Source organism: Lynx rufus, unplaced genomic scaffold, assembly GCF_022079265.1.
Source record: "Lynx rufus isolate CCGP_SWC_20201006 ecotype Redwood Valley unplaced genomic scaffold, mLynRuf1.p SCAF_5, whole genome shotgun sequence".
Classification (NCBI taxonomy): Eukaryota; Metazoa; Chordata; class Mammalia; order Carnivora; family Felidae; genus Lynx; species Lynx rufus.
In genome coordinates, this window is record NW_025814867.1 from 149,369,081 (window position 1) to 149,391,107 (window position 22,027).

Here is a 22,027-nt window from a genome sequence, read left to right on the forward strand (position 1 = left end):
TTTGTGTACAGAGCGAAGGTGTGATGAAAATAAAAATGAGCATGACATATGGCTTTCCCTGGAGGAGCTTAAAATCTAAAGTAAGTAATTGGCAAGTAAAAGGCACATGAAATTCATTATAATAGAGGCAAAAAGAAAGAGCTGCAGGATGGAGAGAAGGTGACAGTTAACTTTAAGTTGGGTTGGAGCCATTAAAAGAAAGCTTCACAGAACAGGTAGCATTTGACCTCGGCAGATGCTGGAGCTCCAGCTAAGGCCTCCTGGAAGCACGGCCACAATGCCCGTGACGTCCCAAAAGTTCCCACTCCTGAAACTTTCCCCATATTTACCATTTGGGAATTACAGCTTCTCTATGCAGTTCCTTTGACGAGATGTTGTCTGCCCACACGTGGCAACTTTGAAGTTTAGATCTCCTTGATTTGTTGCCTTCCTCATCATCCTCCCTGTTATGAGGGACCTGCCTCCGACGCTTCTGTGATCCAGCCCTGTCCACTCTCACAGCTGACAGAGTCCTGGATCAGGAGCCGCATTCCGTCACTTTTGCCAAAAAAGTAACCTGATCCCAGGAGCATCAGTTGACCTTTGCCATATTCTGTTGCTCAGAAGCAGGTCAGAGGTGTCGCCCACATTCTAGAAGAGGCAATTACACCGGGTGGGCACATGAGGGCCACCTGAAGGTCTGTCTGCTGCAGGTGCTGAGCAAGAGTCAATAGTCACCTGGAGAAAGGAAATGGAATGACAGGGCAAGGGGGAAGCTGGACGGGCAGTTCAGAGCCAGGTTCCTGGCCCTGGGGACGTCTTCAGGCATCGTGCCCTTACATTCTCTCTGCTGTTGCACAGACAGTTGGCTTGTTAGCCTACGAATGTAACAAGGGGCAATGTAGGCACTAGGTCACTTCCGGAGTCACCTCTGAAGACCGGACTATCACACAGGCCCCTAGCTCATGCCTAAGTGACACGATCCCCCAAGCCACGTTTTCACTTGTGACTGGGAATTCCCAGACTTACCAGCTGCCTAAAAGGAACATTTTATTTCCAGCCGTTTCAACTCCATGGAGCACTCAGAGGCTGTTGCTGGAGTCATCCCCTCAGCTTTCTTATAATGCAGGATGTCATCACCTCCCCTGAGAACTGACCACTGAGAAATTAATCACCATGATGTTTCATTCTACAGTGAAGATCTTGTTCTCTTTATTTCCTCTTCTTAAGACCCGCCCCTGGAGGGGCACCTGGGTGGCTCAGTCGGTTGAGTGTCTGACTCTTGATTTTGGCTCAGGTCATGATCCCAGAGTGGTGGGATCAAGCCCTGCATCGGGCTCTATGCCGAGCATGTTTAAGATTCTCGATCTCTGCCCCTCCCCTGCTTGCACACACACTCTCTCTCTCTTTCTAAAACAAGGCTTTTCCCTGGAGATCTCAGGGGAAGACTAATTTGTTATTTTCTCCTTCTGTAAAGTGGTGGGAAAACTGCACAGGAGAATATCACAAAGTTCTTCTAGTCCAAGCTCTATCCAGACATGGCGCCCTCCTTGGGGAGACAGTGTTTCCAGTGCGTAACTGCCACAAGTCTGATGCTCTTTGAGGACTTGAATACTACGAATGGCTCTGTGGTAGACTGAAAAATGGCTACAATCCTTCCATCTTTGAGAGAGTCACACCCTTTGCATGTGACTTGGTGATGCCTCCCATCAAGAAATGCACTCTTTCTCCATACTGTGAATTTGAGTCATTGTTTGAACTTAATTAAGGCAAAAGAATGAGGTGGAAGTGACCATCTGATAATCTGGGGCCCAGGCATCAAGAGGCTTTGCATTAATTCCCCCACCTCAGAATCCTACAAAGAGTAAGCCCAGGCCAGCCTGCTAGAGGATGAGAGACAACATTCAGGAGAAGCTTGCTGTCTGTCTGATGCCATCCTGGACTAGCCAGGTCCCGGCCAACCCAGCCACTGACTATAGACTGAGTAAACCCAGCAGAGACCAGAAAAACTGCCCAGCTGAGAGCCCGGACCAACCCACAGACACATGTGTGAAACAAATGGCGGCTGTTTTTATCTATGTCATTTGGGGGTAGTTTGTTATGCAGTAAATGCTAACTGATACAGGCTCCATAGTTTATCAACAAAAACATCAGGGTTCCCAGTTTGAAAGAACCCACCCCCTGAATCATTCTCAAATAGTCAGCTGGTGGTATCCCTGCTCCATCTGCCACAGGGTCTTTTGGAACCATTTTTGTGGGCCACCAGGATCTAACATTGAAACGAAACAAAAAACCTTGGCGAGGGGAAGGGTTGAGCTGCCGTATGTTTTCCTTTCACAAAAGCCCTTGCAAAGCATATTTCTTTATTTCACCCTTGGATGATTGCCTTCAATTCTTTGTTTCATAAGCTTCTTTCTTCCAAAGAGCCATGACAGCATTGATTTCAACCTATGATTGCTGGTGAAATATTAAACCTTATTGATTTGAAATTCAGGATTAGTTGCAAGTTGGATACTCTGCATATTTTGGAGATGGACAATTTTCTCTCTGCCAGTTTAAAAATAATTGCAGCTCCACAATACGATTTTTCGGGGGGATGTAGCACTTCAAGTCCAATTTCTCATTCTGACTCCCCCAAAATTTCCTAGCACAGGAAAACCCTAACTATCCTTAGTCAATTTCTCATTAGAAGTATTTTTGAAACTTAGTTCATATGTTTCCCCCAAAACTGATACAAAATTCCTTATACGTGTCAGTTGCTACTAAAATTAATTATTCAAAATAAATAATGCATCATATTAAAGATTAAAAATGGAAATTACATTTAATATTTTTGATGTCTTGGGGAAATTATCATTAAAGCCCAACTCTACTTACATTAGATAATTTACTATGAATTTTGTATATTATTAGCAAATACTGATTTTTAATAAATAGACATGAGTAAATTTTTTTTTTTAATTTTTTTTTCAACGTTTATTTATTTTTGGGACAGAGAGAGACAGAGCATGAACGGGGGAGGGGCAGAGAGAGAGGGAGACACAGAATCGGAAACAGGCTCCAGGCTCTGAGCCATCAGCCCAGAGCCCGACGCGGGGCTCGAACTCACGGACCGCGAGAACGTGACCTGGCTGAAGTCGGACACTTAACCGACTGCGCCACCCAGGCGCCCCTAAATATTTTTTAAGTAAACAGAATAGAAACATAGCAGATGAACCTTCAGGCACCATAGTGTGTTGACATCACCTCATTCATCCTATAACATTTGGTCATACATTACTCAGAAATACTACTGAAAATAGTCATTAGCTATTAGAGAATGAAAAGTATGGCCTCAGGAGATGAAAAATACCCACAAAATTTTTTTAATGTTTATTTATTTTTGGGAGAGAGAGACAGTGCACAAGCGGGGAAGGGGCAGAGAGCAAGAGAGACACAGAATCCAAAGCAGGCTCTAGGCTCTGAACTGTCAGCACAGAGCCCTATGCAGGGCTCGAACTCACAAGCTGCAAGATCATGACCTGAGCTGAAGTTGGACACTTCACCAACTGAGCACCCAGGTGCCCCTTAAAAAAATGTTTTTAATGTTCCCACAAAAAAATTTTTTAAATTGTTTGCAGACTTTCAAAATACCTTCATCATCCAACTGTAAGGTCCCTAATGGCAAGAAGCACATGGTGTTTTAATCCCTAATATGCACCACTCAGCAGAGTGACAGGCATAGAGTAGGTCCTCAAGATACATTAGAGTTGAAAACATTTGGCCAGGAATGGTAGACATCTCTTTAATCTGAGCATCTGAGTTTGGGCATTTAAAAGAAACCTATCTGACAAAGTATATAATCAATATTTCTGATGGGAACTCAGGGTTGCTTTTATATTTTAGTGCCTCATTAAGTTTTTCAACTTTCAAAAATGAATACATCAAGGCTTATTGATACCTTATATATGTGACCATCAATCATCATACAAGACTAGTTTAAATGCTGGGGGCCTAAAATAATCTACGTTCCAACTAATTCATTAAGAAATTCCCAAGGTTGGGTGAAATGAATAAAGGCAGAAATATTTGCTCCCCCGGTTGCACAGCTGTGTAGAGAGCTCTTCTGAACTCACTGACACACTTGGGTCTTCCCCTTTAGGACAAACCAGGCTGGACAGCTGACCACCGTCTCTCCATCTGGTCAGTATGGCCTGTGCCTGGTAGGAACTCTGCCTGACTCCAACACAGTGCGGGATTCTGTAAAAGGAAACTGGAAGGGACACATAGAATCGGGGGGATGCGCAAGGAGCCTGAAAAGACAGGTTCTGGTACAGCCCTGATACCCAAGGGGAAGCCCCGGAACGTTCTCTCAGGCACAGAGGTAAGACGGCACGGCTCCAATAAGCCGTCTGTCTTGAGAGAGCCAGACTTTCAGCTACAACAGGGTCACATGTCCACTTCCCAGGAAGAAGGAGCCCAAGGAAGAAGTCTCAACATGCACAACTCACACTGTCCCTAGATGAAGGTGCTAGAAGAATGAGCCCAAATCATTTGTCGGCAAGGTCAAACAGGTGCTGGCTCCGGGTGCACTCCCGCAGAGGTTGGATGCCGAGACTAATAATGATGTTGCCATTATTATTGTTGACACTGGCAGTGCCTACCATGTACCAGACACCCTTCTATTCTTCTGTGCTTGTTACACTCATTGCAAACCAAAACTCATGAAGTAACTTATTTGCAAATGAGGAAACTCAGGCACAGAGTAACTTGCTCACTGCTGGGGAGCCAAGCTCAGATTCTACTCCATCCAGTTCATCTCTAGAACTTGTTTTGCTAACAGCGGGCCACACCTGTAGGTGCTGGGGAACCTCGGTCTACTGATTTCCCAGCCAACTGAGTAACCCCCTGAAGCTTCAGATGTATCTCCCCTGAGAGATTCTCTCGGAAGAAGACCTCCCATTGGTTAAGGCCAGGAGATGGAGACGCTGTGGGGGCAGAATTCCAAATGGTGTCTGTGATCCCCACCTCTGGAATTGTGCATCATACAACCACCTCCTCTTGACTTATAACTGTGTGTGTGTGTGTGTGTGTGTATACACATCATACATATACATATATAACCTGTTACCTAAATATGTATAAGACTCCAGGAGCCAGAGAGAGTCCTGCTGGCCTTAGAGGAGCTTACCTATCATGCAGTGAACTGCCTGTGGACAGCACCATGTCCCAGGGAGCTATGGGCGTCTCTGCAGTTCAGGGTCTCAGACCTATACCAGGATACACTGAATTCCACCAACTACCAGAGAGCTTGGGAGAGGCTCAAGCCTCAGGGAAGGTGGTACCCCAGCCAGTGATGCCTTGAGGATAGCCTAGGAGACCCTGAGCAGAGAACTCGGTAAACTATGTCCAGACTCCTAACCAACAGAAACCATGAGACCACAAGTATGTGTTTGAAGCCACTAAGTTTGGGCAATTTGTAACATAGCCTGGAAACCTAATGTAGACCCCAACAGTAACAGGGACTGCATGAAGCAGGGGTGGCCCCGACAGAAGGACCATTCCTGTGGGGTACTTCCGGAGGAAGGAGGTGTCCACCACAATGGAATGTCCCATCAAGGGGCTCGTTGTGTAGCTAACCGAGCCTTGGTGACTGATCTGATCTGGCCTCCATCATGCTGGGAACCTTGATGACTTTAGCCTTTACACTAGGGATCACTCCAGAAAAATGCACTTGTAGACAACATTGTGCACACCTTGGGCAGGCACTGAGGCCCCTGAAGTGTCCCCCTTGTGTCCTCTGCATTTATACCCAGGAACCCCTGCTCTAGGACACACATTTCTGATGGCACATGCTGTTTCTGGATACAAAGTGGTTCTTGGGGGACAAAAAAAAAAACACTTACTTTTTTACAGCATAAGGTACAGATATACATCCAGTACATATACAGATTTACAGACCCTCTGTGGCACTATCATTTGCCGGAAGACAAATAGGAAAACAATATCTTAACAATCTCCACAGGGAGTAGATAATGAAAAGACAAGGTGGGGAAACACTGATCTATGCAATAACAGTTCACAGTCAGAACACTAATAGTATTCCATGTTTTGTCCCAGCTGCTGGTTACATGGATGTGTTCACTTTGTTTAAAAAAACAAAACAAAACAAAAAAAAAACAATCCAGGCGCTGTGGGCTGGAGACCTGCACACCTGACCATACGTACGGAAGACAGACTTCATCAAAAAGCATTTACCGACACCCAGTAAACTACAGTCCAGCATTCTGGCTCCTCTAGCTGAAAATGCTGCCATGTTGGGGTCAAGAGCAAAGACTCCAGGCAAAAGCCTGGGCTCTATCCCAGCTTCCCCCTTTTCTAACCATGTTAGTTTGGCAAAATAACCATCCCTGTGAGCCTCAGTGTTTCCATCTGGAAAAATGTGCTTAATAATACAACCTACCTCAAAGGGCTAGGTGAGAGTCACTGAGTGTGTTCCTGAGAAGCACCAAGAAGAGGGTCTGAAATCTGAAAAACATTGGGGCCCTGGGTGGCTCAGTCGGACAAGCCTCCAACTTTGGCTCAGGTCATGATCTCGCAGTTCGTGAGTTCGAGCCCTGCACCGGGCTGACAGCTCAGAGCCTGGAGCCTGCTTCAGATTCTGTGTCTCCCTCTCTCTGGCCCTCCTCCGCTCACACTCTATCTCTCTCTCTCAAGATAAACAATAAAAAGGTTTTTTTTTTTTTAATCTAAAAATCGCACAAGTTTTGCAGTCCTGATTTTATTGTAGCTCTTTCTGCCTTGTCTTTTCTCTCTCAATTTTAAGTTTCTGAAGAACAGGGGGAAAAAAACAATCAAACAAACACACACCAAATGAAAACACCCAACGATTCTTATTCCCCAAGCCCTCAGTGTGGTGCTCAACAGAAGCTAGATGCTTGGAGGGTTGTGGTCAAAGTTGTGGAATCATTTACTTTCTTGTGGCATTTTGATACAGTTGAGAATTATTGATCTTGGTTTCTGGGAACAATATGGTTACATATTAGATACTTTCAGACCAAATTTTGTTTTCTCCCACAAAGATGAGGTAAAGGGTCACAGCTTCCCAGGCCTGACACATAGAATTATCAGTTGGGACCCAGGAGCCCAGCTCTGGTTCCACCTCTGTGGGCCATCATCTGAGGGGTCTTTAAAAATCAATCACCTTGGGGCACCTGGGTTGCTCAGTCAGTTGAGCACCTGACTCGGGTCATGATCTCGCGGTTCGTGAGTTCAAGCCCCACATAAGACTCACCGCTGTCGTACAGAGCCAGCTTGGGATCCTCTGCCCCCCCTCTCTCTCTGCCCACCCCCATTTGCACTCTCTCCCATAAATAAATAAAATATTTTTTTAAATCACCTTGCCCACAAAAGGCTGGGGCTCTCCCATCTGGGCAGGGAGAACGAGTCCCCCTATGGGGTTATAGAGTTCATAGTAACAGCAATAGTGACCTCACCTCTAATGTGTACCAGGCATGAGATGGAGTGCTCTGAAATTACCCATCCCTTCCGTCCTCATGAGGTAGCACTCTCGACATCCCCATTCCGCAGCTGGGGAAACTGAGGCATGCCCCCCCCCCCGCCCACACTGCTGGTAAGTGGTAGAATCAGCACCTGGCTCCAGAGTCTGTCTTCCTAAACATTACCTGGTACCACCCCATTCAAGTTCATTAAGTTCATTAAGGAATACTTAATGTGCTTCCCCTAGGACTCAATGTGTATCGAACCCAGTGATCACTGGCCTCTGGGACATCACTAAAATAGTCCCTTGGCTAGTCCTTCAAGAAGACAGTCATCGTCTTCTCTTTCCTGAGCCTTTCTGAGTCTTGGTGCCAGCAGCCATCACTCCTCCTTCTGCACGCACTCTAACCCCGGGGCTCGTGTGCTGGTGACAGGGTCTGGAGTTGCTGTCACTTTTTCTGAATCCTCTCCTCTCCCCAAGTACATGATTGGCCTCTGACATCAGAGACGGTATCTTCCTCTATCCTGGCATTTCCCTGCTGGAGCACACAGTCTGGTTCAGCAAATACTGTCACCATCAAAGCATCACACACACGTCGCATCCCATCTAACGTCATCTATTGATTTAGCTGATAGGATGTGGGAAAGGGAGGGAGGCGGCCAGGGCTTCCCAGGACTGGCAGCATGGTGAACCAGGACTGGCACCAGAGGAGGACCACAGCTCCTTGGGGAAGTTAGGACATAATTGGGCCAAGGAGTCAGGACACCCCGGGCTGATTTCTAGAACAGGCTGGAAGAATCAGATACCAAGTTGCCGCAGGAACTTCCTGACGGACCCTTCACCCACAGTCTCGCAAGAACTGCCCTGGAGGGTCAATGCGCCATCCGCAAGGCCATTTCCATGTTCACCTTTTTGAAATATTAATGGCGCTGGCTGGCCTTTGTTCTGCTGACCATGGACACAGTGCCTGTCCCTCGGGGAGGCAGAGGCACACAGGATGGACTCTGAGCCCGGGATTGAAATTCCATCAAATCTTTGGGTCAATGGAAATCCTTTACACTGTGACAGTGACATAGGCCCACTCCTTCCTTCACTGAATTCTGGAGGCCTCGAGTGAGATTTGCTCATGGGACAGAATTCAGTTCTAACCCCAAACACTGGGGTGTGGGGACAGAGGCTTGCCAGCAGAATCAAGGGTCTGCAATGAACAGGCCGCTCGCTGCTGGCAGGGGCGGGTACAAGCATCATGTATGGAGTCCGATGGCTGTCAGCCCTGCACCCTGAGACGAAGCTCACTCCAGGATTCATACCAGGACGGCATACATGCAAAGGGGCTTAGACATCGTGTGGTTCTGATCTGGGGCTCTGTGTCTGCACCAGATTATTAATATCAGAAACGTACCTGAACCACTCAGGGATGTGTCTCTATGTCAGCACTGTCTGGAAACGGCCCTCAGACCCACACGAAACAAGGCTCTCAAGGAGAAAAGAGAGAGGAGGGGAGATGTGTCCCCTAGAGGGGACCTCTAGGTGTGTCCTAGAGGCCACAGAACCCTAATCGTCTAGGAAGAAAAGCTAAGTTGCAAACATAGGGTTAGGAAGCAGGATAAGGCTGCATAAGTGGTGGCAAAAATGCCTAGAAACCCTAGGGAGGGAAAGCAGGCTCTGGGTGCAGAGTTGCAAACTGGTCCGCCTCTCAGTCAGTGCTTTGCTTGCATCCCGCCTGGTGCCCAACTATTGTCTAGTGCAGTGGACTCTGTGGTTAGAGGCCATCTGGTGCAAGTAAAGCTGGCGCGTGCCAATGCCGACACGCGCACTGTGGCGGACGATCCAGGTGCCCCGCACTAGCCCCCTGCCCCTCCCTCTCAGTGCTCTCCAGCCCAGCTGCCAACTCCCAGCACCTTCACTTACTTGCCCGAAGGCTTTCTCTGGCCACCGGAGTCTGCCCCCCGCCCGTAGACATCACAGGCTGGAATGGGCAGAAAATTAATGCCACCAGGAGCAGTTCTCCCTCAGTGACTGGTGGGTGTCACTAAGTGGGAAAACTCTGATGTGCAACACTGTTTCCTAGAGTTCCCCCAAGGTGTTAGGCCCTCGTTTTCCACAAAAATAACTTGCTGACCTTGAATCCTTTTCTCACAACCTGCTTCTAGGGAAACCTAAACTTGGATGTACATTACACACACACACACACACACACACACACACACACACACACACACACACATGCATGCACACACACTACTATTCATAGAAGGGTTTAAATTGTACAACCCTCTGGTTATATTATCTTATTTGTTTCTCACATCAGTGTTGTTAGCATTCTTTCATTTTAGAAATTAGGAAACGGAGTCTAGAGAGGCTGATAGATCACCCAGAGTCAAATATTGCATTCAACAGCACTTCTAGTTGTTTCCAATGCCTTTGGTTTTTCCATGGCACAGTGTTGCCCCAGTGGAGGGGACAACCAAGGACAGACTTCCAAAGAGTTCACTGAGTTCACCAAACCTTTGGGGTGAATCAGTAACCTTTGGGGTGAATCAGTTCCTCCCCATCCCAACAAGCCTTCCCCCATCATCTGTTGGTACATGATACAAACAGTCGTAGGTGTTTAGTAAATACATGGTAGATAGATGATGGATGGGTGGATGGGCAGATACATGGGTGGAGGGATGGCTGGCTGGCTGGCTGGCTTGGATGAATGGGTATATAGCCATTAACAGTCCACAATGAATGCCTGAATCTCTTGCATCTTGAGCAAGAACAAGGGCGGAGTTACAATTAACTAAATGTGATTTGCATACAACCTACTGACTATTTTCTGTCCCTGCACCAAAGACATCTGAGAGGATGTCTATGAGAATGTCATCTATTGGGAATATCAGGGGGAAAAGCTTGAGATAAACAAGTTTCAATCATTCACCAGAAGCTGGGATGAAACCAACCTTGCACCGGAAGCAGTGGTTCTTATGCCTAAGTGAGAACAAAAACAGGATTGTTTATCAAGCTTGTTAAAAATGCTGATTTCCTGCTATAAATCCAAGATTCTAAGTTGGTAAGAATCTAGAATCATGTAATATCCTCAGGTAGTTCTGAAGACATCACAGGTTTGCGATGTCCTGGATTAGACTGGAATGAAGGGACGCCCTTCACAGAGACCTAGACCTTTTCTAGGAATTCCTTTAGTTTATTGTCAAGGTTTGCCCTAAAGTACTAGCTTTACAAATACACACATGACTTGTAGAGGGAGTCAGAAGTGGGATGAAAAAGACAATACTCCCACTCTGGGTACTCACTGCAAGTGGCAGGGAAAAACACAGAATCAAGATCTTGGGGTGGAAGAGGAGATTAGGAACCAGAGACTTCAACCCCAAACCCAGTATATCAATACCCGATAATGTTGCCAACAGAAACTGGTCTATCTTTGGCTTGAACACTTCCTGTAATAGGAGGCATCTACCTCCCGAAATTGTCCATTTATTCCTTTACAGTTTGGCTACAAAGTTCTTAGTGGTTCCAGTTGTGTTTACTGAGACCACAAAAATTAGGTCCAACTGTTGTGCACCATGACAGCTCATGGAATATTTAGGGACAAATGGAATGTCTGCTCTGAGATAAACATCACTTTTCCTCCTTAAGTGTCCATGTGATAGGATATGATAACTTTTAACACCTAGGTGATGCCCTCTGGACCTGCCTTTGAATTCAGCCTTCCCGCTGCTGTGGTCTGATAAGAACAAGGAGAGAGGCTCTATCACACCCTTTATTATGGACACTCTACCTCCATTATTGCCTTCTGAAATCACATTAGCTGATCATAGTAGCCACATCCTATTGAGCCAAAACTCAATTAAAACTCCAAAGTCTTTTTTCACTGGGAACCTCTCTGTGTGTGGCCATTGATCCAGTTATCAGCACCCTCTGAGTAAAGCTATTCAACCACGTTGTGAATCAGAATCTACGCAGCCTGCATTTCCACATCTCTCCATCCGCTCCACACTGGAGGAGGCTTATCGCTTCATCAGACTTTCTCTGTTCACTTGATCTGGGTAGAGTGACCCCAATCAAATGCTCTACCCCTACTCCCTGGAGGCACACCGTCATGATACTAGAGGAGACTCTTGGTCTGGGATCTGATCACATCTGCAGAAAGACACGACAGGTAACACTTCATTTCCAAAACATGAGATGAAGTGCTCTTGTCATGAAGAAGTGCTCTTGTCATCTCCATGCTGATGCTGGAGAACAGGATAACCCAGGGTTCTCTCAGAGTATCCAAGGAATGAGGGAGCTTTGTCCAATCTCAGGCTCTGCTATTTTAAGAAAAGAGTTTAATCCATTTTTATTTATTTTAATGGCTGATCATTCATTTGCATCTACTTTCTCTATCACTTCCCCAGCTGTGTTTTTCCTTTCTCCCCTTTCTCCTGCCTTCTGCTCTGTTTTTGTTTCTTTTTACCCTTTTTTCTTTCTGTTCTTTTGGAATTATGTATCCATATTTCTATACTCATATTAATACAGTATTAAGTGAACTGGGCTCTCTTTTTTTTTCAGGTTGTGATGCGAACCAACACCCACAGATAAGGCTCTTACAACTCTTTAATATATCCCCAAATTCTGTCCTTCTATCATACGTCATATTGTTGTCCAGTATTTCAACTCCTTCTCATTGTAAATAGCCTCTCAAATATCATTCATATTATATTTATGGTAGATTTGCAACCTACCAGAATCTGTTTTTACCAGATTCTTAACTTGCCCTTGCTTCTTGCTGCCTACAGATTCTTTATGGCTTCTTTTCTTGTTTTCAGTACTGCATTGTTTTATTTTCTCTTTCAGATAGCAAGTTTCTTAGTCTTTTTGTGTCTGAAAATACCTTTCTTTACTTCCACTCATTTATACAGCAAGGAGTGAAACCATTATGTTAAAAGAGGTTTTTTTTTTCTTTTGCAAGTTTTTATTTAAATTCCAGTTAACATACAGTGTAACATTAGTTTCAGGTGTAGAGTTCAGTGATGCATCACTTACATGCAACACCCAGTACTCATCACAACAAATGCCTTCCTTAACGTCCATCACCCATTTAGCCCATCCCCACCCACCTCCCCTCCAATAACCCTCAGTTTGTTCTCTATAGTTAAGAGACTGTTTCCTGGTTTGCCTCTCTTTTTTTCCCATATGTTCATCTGTTGTGTTTTCTTAAATTTCACATATGAGTGAAATCATATGGTATTTGTCATTCTCTGACTTATTTCACTTAGCATAATATTCTCTAGGTGGATCCACACTGTTACTGAAATGCTAAAATGGCAAGATTTCATTCTTTTCTATGGCTGAACAATATTCCATTATATATCTATACCACATATTCTTTTTCCATTTATCATTCGATGGACATTTGGGCTCTTTCCATAATTTGGCTATTGTTGATAAGGCTGCTGTAAAGACCAGGGTGCATATAGCCCTTTGAATCAGTTTTTTTGTATCCTTTGGGTAAATACCTAGTAGTGCAATTGCTAGAACATAAGGTTGTTTTGTTTTTAACGAATCTCCATACCATTTTCCAGAGTGGCTGCACCAGTTTGCATTCCCACCACCGGTGCAGGAGGGTTCCCCTTACTCCACATTCTGGCCGACATCTGTTGTTTGCTGTGTTGTTAATTTTAGCCATTCTGACAAGCATGAGGTAGTATCTCATTGTAATTTTGATTTGTATTTCCCTGATGATAAGAGATGCTGAGCATCTTTTCATGTGTTTGTTGGCCATCTGGACGTCTTCTTGGGAAAACGTCTATTGATGTCTTCTGCCCATTTTGAACTGGATTATTTGGTTTTGGTGTATTCAGTCTTATAAGTTCTTTCTATATTTGGGATACTAACCCTTTACCAGATGTGTCCTTTGCAAATATCTTCTCCCATTCTGAAGGTTGCTTTGTAGTTTTGTTGATGGTTTCTTTTGCTGTACAGAGGTTTTGAACTCGATGAAATCCCAATCATTTATTTTCGCTTTTGTTTCCCTTGCCTCAGGAGTATATCTAGCAAAAAGTTGCTACAGCTGATATCGAAGAGGTTTTTGCCTGTGTTCTCCTCTAGGATTTTGATGGTTTCCTGTATCACATTTAGATCTTTCATCCATTTTGAATTTATTTTTGGCTATCATGTGAGAAAGTGGTCCAGTTTCATTTTCTTACGCGTAGCTGTCCAGTTTTCCCAACATCATTTGTTAAAGAGGCTGTCTTTTTCCCATTGGAGAGTCTTTCCTGCTTTATATCAAGAGAGTCTGGGGGGTAATGAGAAAAGAGGAAATGGGGAGGAGGACCCTGAGGATGCTGGCAACATTCCAGGCTTGTAGCTGCTTGGAAAGCTCCCTCCCCTCTGAACAATCATTGAACTGAGTAGAGCTGGAAGCGGATAGTTACTTATCCTTACCAGTTAGGACACAGCACTGGCTCATCTTCAGACGTGTGTGGTTGCCAGTGAAAAGTCTGCTGCTCCATTTTAGGGTGTGCATTATGAAGACTTTCACATCATCTTCCATATCCTCAGGTTTCACCACGGTGCGTTACATGTGGATTTATGTTATGTGGCCTCCCCAAGGCTAAAGATGCTATTGCAAACTGGTCTAATAGTTATCAGTTACGGAAAATTCTCCACCAATAGTTCTCTAACTGTTGTCTCTCCCCATTCTTTCTCTAATTGCCTTCTGGAATTCCGATTAGCTCTATTTGGAGCTTCTCATTTTGTGTTTATTGTCTCGATTTCTGCTTCACAGTTGCCGTCTCTTTGAGCTATATTCTGAGCATTTTTTCCGTCTTGATCTTCAAAAAGACGTATTCCTTCAGTTTTATTAGCAGACTATTTAGGGTTTTTTTTTTCTCAAACCCACCTGCTTTTCTTGCATCGTGCATTATAAAATTGGTTCCTCACTTTTATCTTTGAGCATCAAAATCATGCTTATTTTCAAATTCTTTGGACATTTGTCTGCACTTTTCTTTGTGAGTGCTTCCATTAGCTGCATCTGTTGGCCCTCACTCCAAGGATAAATGTCTCTGTGTGTTCTGTAATCTTTTTAGGTGCTCAAGGGAAATCAGAACACACAAGCCTGCATGGTGTGTCTGATGGAAGCTTGTCTTTGGCATATGTTGGCCCCTAAAGGAATGCCACCCGTGTGCCCCCAGTCATGGAGGTGAAAATTTGGCTCTTACAGACCCTGAGGAGTTCCAGGTTGCTTTTTATATTTGCTTCTGTGCTAGACTTGTTTTTTTATCATTTATTTTTTTTCTAAGTGTAATTCATTGTCAAATTAGCTAACATACAGTGCATACAGTGTGCTCTTGGTTTTAGCGGTAGATTCCCATGAATCTTCTCTGTATTTAAGAGTCTCTTATGGTTTGCCTCCCTCTCTGTTTGAAACTATTTCTTCCCCTTCCCTTCCCCCATGGTCTTCTGTTAAGTTTCTCAAGTTCCACATATAGGTGAAAACATACGATATCTGTCTTTCTATGATGACTTATTTCACTTCGCATAATACCCTCCGGTTCCATCCACATTTTTGCAAATGGCAAGATTTCATTCTTTCTCATTGCCAAGTAGTATTCCATTGTATATATAAACCACATCTTCCTTATCCATTCATCCGTTGATGGACATTTGGGCTTTTTCCATAATTTGGCTATTGTTGATAGCACTGCTATAAACACATCTCCGAAGGCAAGGGAAATAAAAGTGAAAAATGAACACTGGGACCTCATCAAGATAAAAAGCTGCTGCACATCAAAGGAAACAATCAACAAAACTAAAAGGCAACCGACAGATTGGGAGAAGATATTTTCAAATGACGTACCAGACAAAGGGTTAGTATCCAAAATCTATAAAGAACTTACAAAACTCAACACCCAAAAAACAAATAGTCCAGTGAAGAAATGGGCAGAAGACATGAATAGACACTTTTCCAAAGAAGACATCCAGATGGCCAACAGACACATGAAAAGATGCTCAACATCATTCATCATCAGGGGAAGACAAATCAAAACCACAAGCAGATACCACCTCGCACTGGTCACAGTTGCTAAAATTAACAACTCAGGAAACAACAGATGTTGGTGAGGATGTGGAGAAATGGGAACCGTCTTGCACTGTTGGTGGGAATGCAAACTGGTGCAGCCGCTCTGGAAAACAATGTGGAGGTTCCTCAAAAAATTAAAAATAGAATTACCCTATGACCCAGCAATAACACTACCAGGAATTTATCCAAAGAATACAGGGGCGCTGATTCATAGACTTGTTTTTAACGGGATTTCTTGGCTTGAGATCTGCTGTGTACATTTAGTCTCACACTCGCTGTGTCAGCTTGTACTTTCTGATTTCCCTCAAGCAACTCTTTCTACCCAAGGTCCAGAATATAAAGTCCATATCTGGGACTGGTGGTTGGAGCTTTTAATCCCTATTTCAATGACAGGACAGTCCTTGTCACTTGGAGTTCAGTCTCATCTCATCCACCAAGGATGTTGACGCCTGAACTCACTCGCAGTACACTACTACAACCCAGGCTCATGGTAGTGACCCACATCCAGAGTCTCCAGGCCACCTTCTGCTCCAACGCTGGCTTCCTGTTTCTTGCACCTGGAGATCTCCCTTTCCAGCTTTTGAATTCACCTATGGATTTTCATGTTGTTGTTATTTTTGGAGTAGAAGTGGGGGACTTTCACGATTACCTCATTTGACTATCTTGACCGGAAGTTTAAAGGACCTTTGCTACTCTAGAGGAATTACCTCGTGGGTAATGCCCCTAACTGGATGCCTTTCCAGCCATCCACCTCTACATCTGAGTCCTACAAGAGCAAGCAAATGCCTTTATAGCAAGACAAAAAAAAAATCCCTACACATTTTCTCTTCTGAAAGAGAAAGCATGATGTGCATTAATGAGTTTTAATATGCTCAGTGAACACTCATCTTGGTATATTTGATGTACTCAACAAATATAAGATGTTAGTGAAGCAAAAGGGAGGTTTCTACCTCTGTGTTCCTGTCTCAGAAGTGAAAGGACACATAAGAAGCATCGTTTATCTTGAAAATATAATTTTGACAAGAAGATTCTTTCTTTGCAACTCTTCCTCACCCCAACCCTGGTTGGAAACTCTGAGCTGTTTCACGTATATGCAAAGCTGAATGAGCCTGAAGCAGAGCCGTTCAATAACATATAATAGAAATGTTAACTGCAGTATTGATTTTTTATTATGTTTGTATTGCCTGTTTAATTTTATTTCCCTTGCAGGAAATTTTTTAATCAAAAATCCAGTTATCGAAAAGCCCCATAAGCCAACTGATAGTAGCAAGATGCGAGGAAACACAGGCACTAAATCACTCCTGGTTATTCCCTCGTCCACCTTCACCCACCCCCAGTGAGAGTTCAAAACCAAAAGCTCCTCCATTTCCAACTGAGAGTAAATGCGTGTGACCTTCAGTTCCACAGAGGTTAACCTACTCTGATTAACTTTTCCATGTTATTCCATTAAATAAAAACAGTTTTGACACCCAGAGACTAAAGCATCCTAGAGATAATACAATAACCCTATGCAATCATTTCAAATTGGATTGTAATAATTCATTTAGGTGACCATACATATTTGTTATATGTAATATGAAACATCGCAAAATGAAATCAATAGAAATGTTTCTTGTTAATGAAGATATACTGGGCTGTTATGTGTGGGTTGCGGACTCAATACCACAGAAATCTTATTTGTATTATAAATTTCAGGGTATCCTGAGAGTTACAAATGAAGATAGCATTTCTTAAAGAAGCGATGGCTGGTCATTTAGAAAATTATATCATAAATTTATGTCGTTTCTTGGTCTTTCAAGGTCTTTGCACATAGTCTTATAATTTGGGCAAAAATTCTGAGTTATTACACTCAACTATCTAAAAATGAACTTTTATCCAAATTTCCATTTTAAAATTACAGAATTCAAAATAATTTACCTTTGCTAAGTCCTAAAGGAGTCACCCCAGAATATTTCAATACACAATTTAGGGTATAAACAATGAAGATAATAGAGGTAGAAATAGATAGATAGGTATAGGTATAGATATATAACTATATACACACATCAACCAATGTGACTGCATTGAATTTTGCTGAAATGCTACCCTTAACTTCACGTATGAAATATAATGTGGTATGGTGTAGTATAATAGATTCTATATATTTATTTATACATATACCTAAATATGATTGTTTTAATTTTATGTTATTTAAACTCACATAGTGTTTTTAAATGCTCATTTTAATAGAAAGTTCTGCATTTTGAACATTATAGTGACATCTCAGATGTAAAATCAGCTATACAAAATTAGTAAGGTCATGAATTATGATTCCATTTACACTCCTCTTTTCAAAGCTCATATGCTTTACCGCTAGTGAGACTTTCACCGTGAAGAAGGCTCATAAGAATGACACCTGTGCCTAGTGACAGAAGAGGGTCATAAAATGCAAAGAGTTCTTCACAACAAAGAAACGGTCATCCTAGGTAAAACATGTTTAAAACAGATTCATAACAAATCCTCATTTCTCCATCTTTTCACCGGTGCCCCTCTCGCTCCCTTGTCTGCAAGCCTCAACTTTAGAGGAAAATGATGCCAAAAACGCAGTTCCCCTAACCTGCTTTCACTAATTCACAATTCTCACCCGAAATCTGGATCTATCTGCTTCCTGTGTGCCCCATGAGCCTACTGGATTTGGTAGAATCCATTTCCACCCCCCTCAAGGGGCTGTCTACATGGACAAGGGCAGGGCTTGGCTGTGCCTTGGCTTTGCTTTCCCAGTCTCCGAAGTATCTGGAGTCTTGAGCCTGCAAGCTATGTTGCCCCCTAACTCACCCCTGCACCGTTTCCACCCTCCCTCCCCTCCCCACATTCACTGGAGACTTTGGTTGCTATGTTTGACTTTTTAAAGGGTCCATATGCACACCTCAGTTCCTTGAGCTTCTCCAGGCTCTTCCCCACATCACACCTGGGGCTTTCCTCACAAGGTACCACTCTGCCTCTGAAATCAGCAACTCTGGGATTCTGTGCTTATGTCCTCTGCTCCCCTGAGCTCACCTGCTCTGCCAGTCCAGTATCTCCAGTTCTTCAGGGGCTTTACATTTGCATCATCACGGGTGTCTAGACTGTCTCCCTTCTAACTCTGCCCTCATCCTGGTCATATCCTAGCTCTGCCCACCTACACTCCAATTGCCTCTCTAGCTACTTATTTCATTCCTTCTCTTCCAAGTGAGATTTCTTGAAGGAATAGCTTACACCTCGCTCTGCTTCCACTCCTCCTTCTCATTCCCCGATCCCACTACCAACACTCATGACACTGCTCGGGCTGAAGTCCCTAATGCCCCATTAACTTCCAAATACAGCTGAATTATTTCCATCTTTATTTATCTCTATCCTCTGTGGCCAGGAGCTGCCATTTTCCCAACCTTCTCATTCTGTGAACTCATGAATTCCCAGACCCATAGTTACTGCATCTTTATCCATGAAAGTCCTTCTTCCTCCATCTGTTCTTTTTTATAATTTTAAATTTTATTTTTTCAACAATGAACTCTTTCAAACACTCATAAAAGTGCAGAGTCTAGCAGGCTCATCTTGGAATCTCTTACTTTCCCACACTCTATGCTTGATCTTGGTGGTTTCATCCATTATTCTATGCTCCCTTCCCACTTAACAGTGTTAACTGTAAAATCTTTTCCACGATTTTGTCCCGCTCTGTGGGCCTGTCTGCTCCCACCTCCAGCCATCCCCACCCGGATGCCCTCCAGGCAACTCAACCACGCTGACCTCTCAGCCACCCACCAGTCTGTTCTCCTTCACTGTTTGTATTGGTGATTCTCTGTCTTGCCAACTAAGCTGGACACACAGTCATGCTTCTGGCAAAGTTCTGCGACCACAGCTCACAAATATCTTTACACTCTATCCCTCCTCCAATGCCCCACACACGGCTTTCATCCAGGCTCTTGCATTTCTCACTGGATTTGGTGTAACCATTTCCTCATAGGCCTGGATCCTCAGTCTTGGCCCACTCCCTCACAGTCCAGTCTCCATCCATCTCTACACACATTTTTTTAATACAATAAAAATCCCGTTGTGCCACCTCCCTACTTAGAAGGCATTGGGGTCATTCCTTGAACTGACCATAAGGTCCAGGCTGTAACATAGATACCAATTCCTCCTGAGGGGTCCCCGCCCTCCAGGTCTTGGGTCCAGTACAACACTGCCCCTCTGTGAATACCTCTAACGCTGCTCTGATCACATTGCTGCTACCATCTGTGTGTTTCTCTCCCTGACCCATCTGTGTGTGCCCAGGAAGCAGAGACTTGGATCTCTGCATAACCAGGATTTAGCGCATTTCCTGGCATCGGGTGAGAGCTCCATAAGCACCCAACACATCCTGACTCAAGAGCTTGTTCATATGCCCACAGATGGTGTGCTGGAATTTAATAGAAAATCAATAAAACAGCTAAGGATTGTTAGAACCCCACTAAGGGCACACTGTTCAGTATAAACTAAACAAATCTTCCTATTCAAAAGCTACCATTTCAATTGCTTTAAAGCAAGTCATGTGCAGCTAGCATTATAAATTACTCCCAAGCCCTCAAAAGCTATTACTTAGGAAAGCCATAAGCATATAATCAAATGCTCACTTAAAAGGTTGAACCCTTGTCTTGTCACAGAAAACTGGAGGCTGATAGCTATGCATGAGGTGACCCACAGATGACAGACCTTTATCCCAAGGCATGACTCTGGAATTGTTTGCATTGTGAAGCCATGTAATGACAGACAGGAACTGGGGCCGGGCTGTTAATTTATTTTTTAAGTTTGTATATTTATTTAGAGAGACAGAGAGAGAATACAAGCAGGGGAGGGCAGAGAGAGGGAGAGAGAGAATCCCAAGCAGGCTCCATGCTGTCAGCGCAGAGCCCAAAGCAGGGGCTCGATCTCATGAACTGTGAGATCCTGACCTGAGCCCCAATCAAGATTTGGACACTTAACTGACTGAGCCACCTAGGCATCCCAGGCCTGGCTTTTTAGATGTGTGTGTGGTGGGGGGCGGGGGGTGGGGGAGCAGAGAACAGGATCTAAGTCAAGGAGTCCCCACCCCAAGTGTTTGAGAATTGGGGTCGCCTGAGCCCCAGAGTTCAGGGAGGCTAAGAATCCTCCTCCACCATATCATGGAATATATAATCAAGCTAATCAAGCTGATAATGTATTGAAAGTGAATAAGTTAATATGAATTCTCCAGACATGGAGCCCCACGTGATTTGGTTATTCTCTTTCTTCCCCCAGATCCATTCTCTGCCCTTTGCTCCCCTGTTTGGCACCCAAGTGGCCCACCCACCAAACATTTCCAGTGATTCTCCTTGTCCTGTGATTGCCGCTTGGGCTCTGACAATGGCAGGTCCTGGCAGGAGACCGGGGTTGGAGGAGACAAAGGCCAGGGCCCTTGTTCTCTCCACGCCGTGTCTGCCAACCCTCAGTCTTGCCGATGGCTGCACTCCTCTGCCCGTGGCCCCAGCCTCGGTCAGGGAAGCATCCCCCACAGATCTCATTCTCTGCCCTGCACCTCCCAAGCCTACAGGCACTAACAGAGTCCCACTGATGCTTACCCCTGGGTGCACCACGCTTCTTGATTCCTTTTCCCTTTACCTCTGAAAGGGTCTCTTCAGTGAACCCCTGGAGTGTGCTATCGGTTTCCTGCCAGGAACCTGATGGGGAAGACCTCCTTGATGTCACCAGGAGCCTGACTCCACAGCCGCACAATCTTCCGGACAGTCATACTTGGCACTTGTGCTCACTGAGCAGACAGATCTCTCTGGGGGTCGACCCTGATGTCCAAACCCTTCCTCCACTGTATCAGTCAGGTTTCTCCAGGGAAACAGAGCCAACAGGATATATTTGAAAGAATTGGCTTATACAATTGTTGGGACTGGCAAGGCTGAAATCCATAGGACCAGCTGGCAGGCAAGAGATTCAGGTCAGAGTTGGCATTGCCATTTCAATTTTCCTACATTTCAGTCCAGAAACAGGATTGCTTCTTCTCTGGGGAGCGTCAGTCTTTGTTCTGAAGGCCTTTGACTGATTGGATGAAGCCCATCCATGTTACAGAGAGTAATACGCTTTGTTGAAGTCAACTGATTTTAGGCACTGTCCACATCTGAAAATATATTCACAGCCATATCAAGCTAGGGTGCGACCAAACACCTGTGCACCAGAGTCAAGCCAGATGACACATAAAATCAACCATCACACCCATCTACCACATAGATTCCGTTTACTTTGGGTAAGGAGGTTCCTCTTTACCTCAGAAGCGAACAAGGGCTTAGAACAATGTGTACTCACTTCTATTCTCTGCCCCAGGAGATAAGGCAAAGAAGCACCTGGAGAGATAACAAAGACTGGGGTGCCTGGGTGGCTCAGTGGGTTAAGCATCCAACTTTGGTTCAGGTCATGAGCTCACTATTCCTGGGCCCAAGCCCCACATCGGGCTCCACACTGTCAGTGCGGAGCCTGCTTGGGATTCT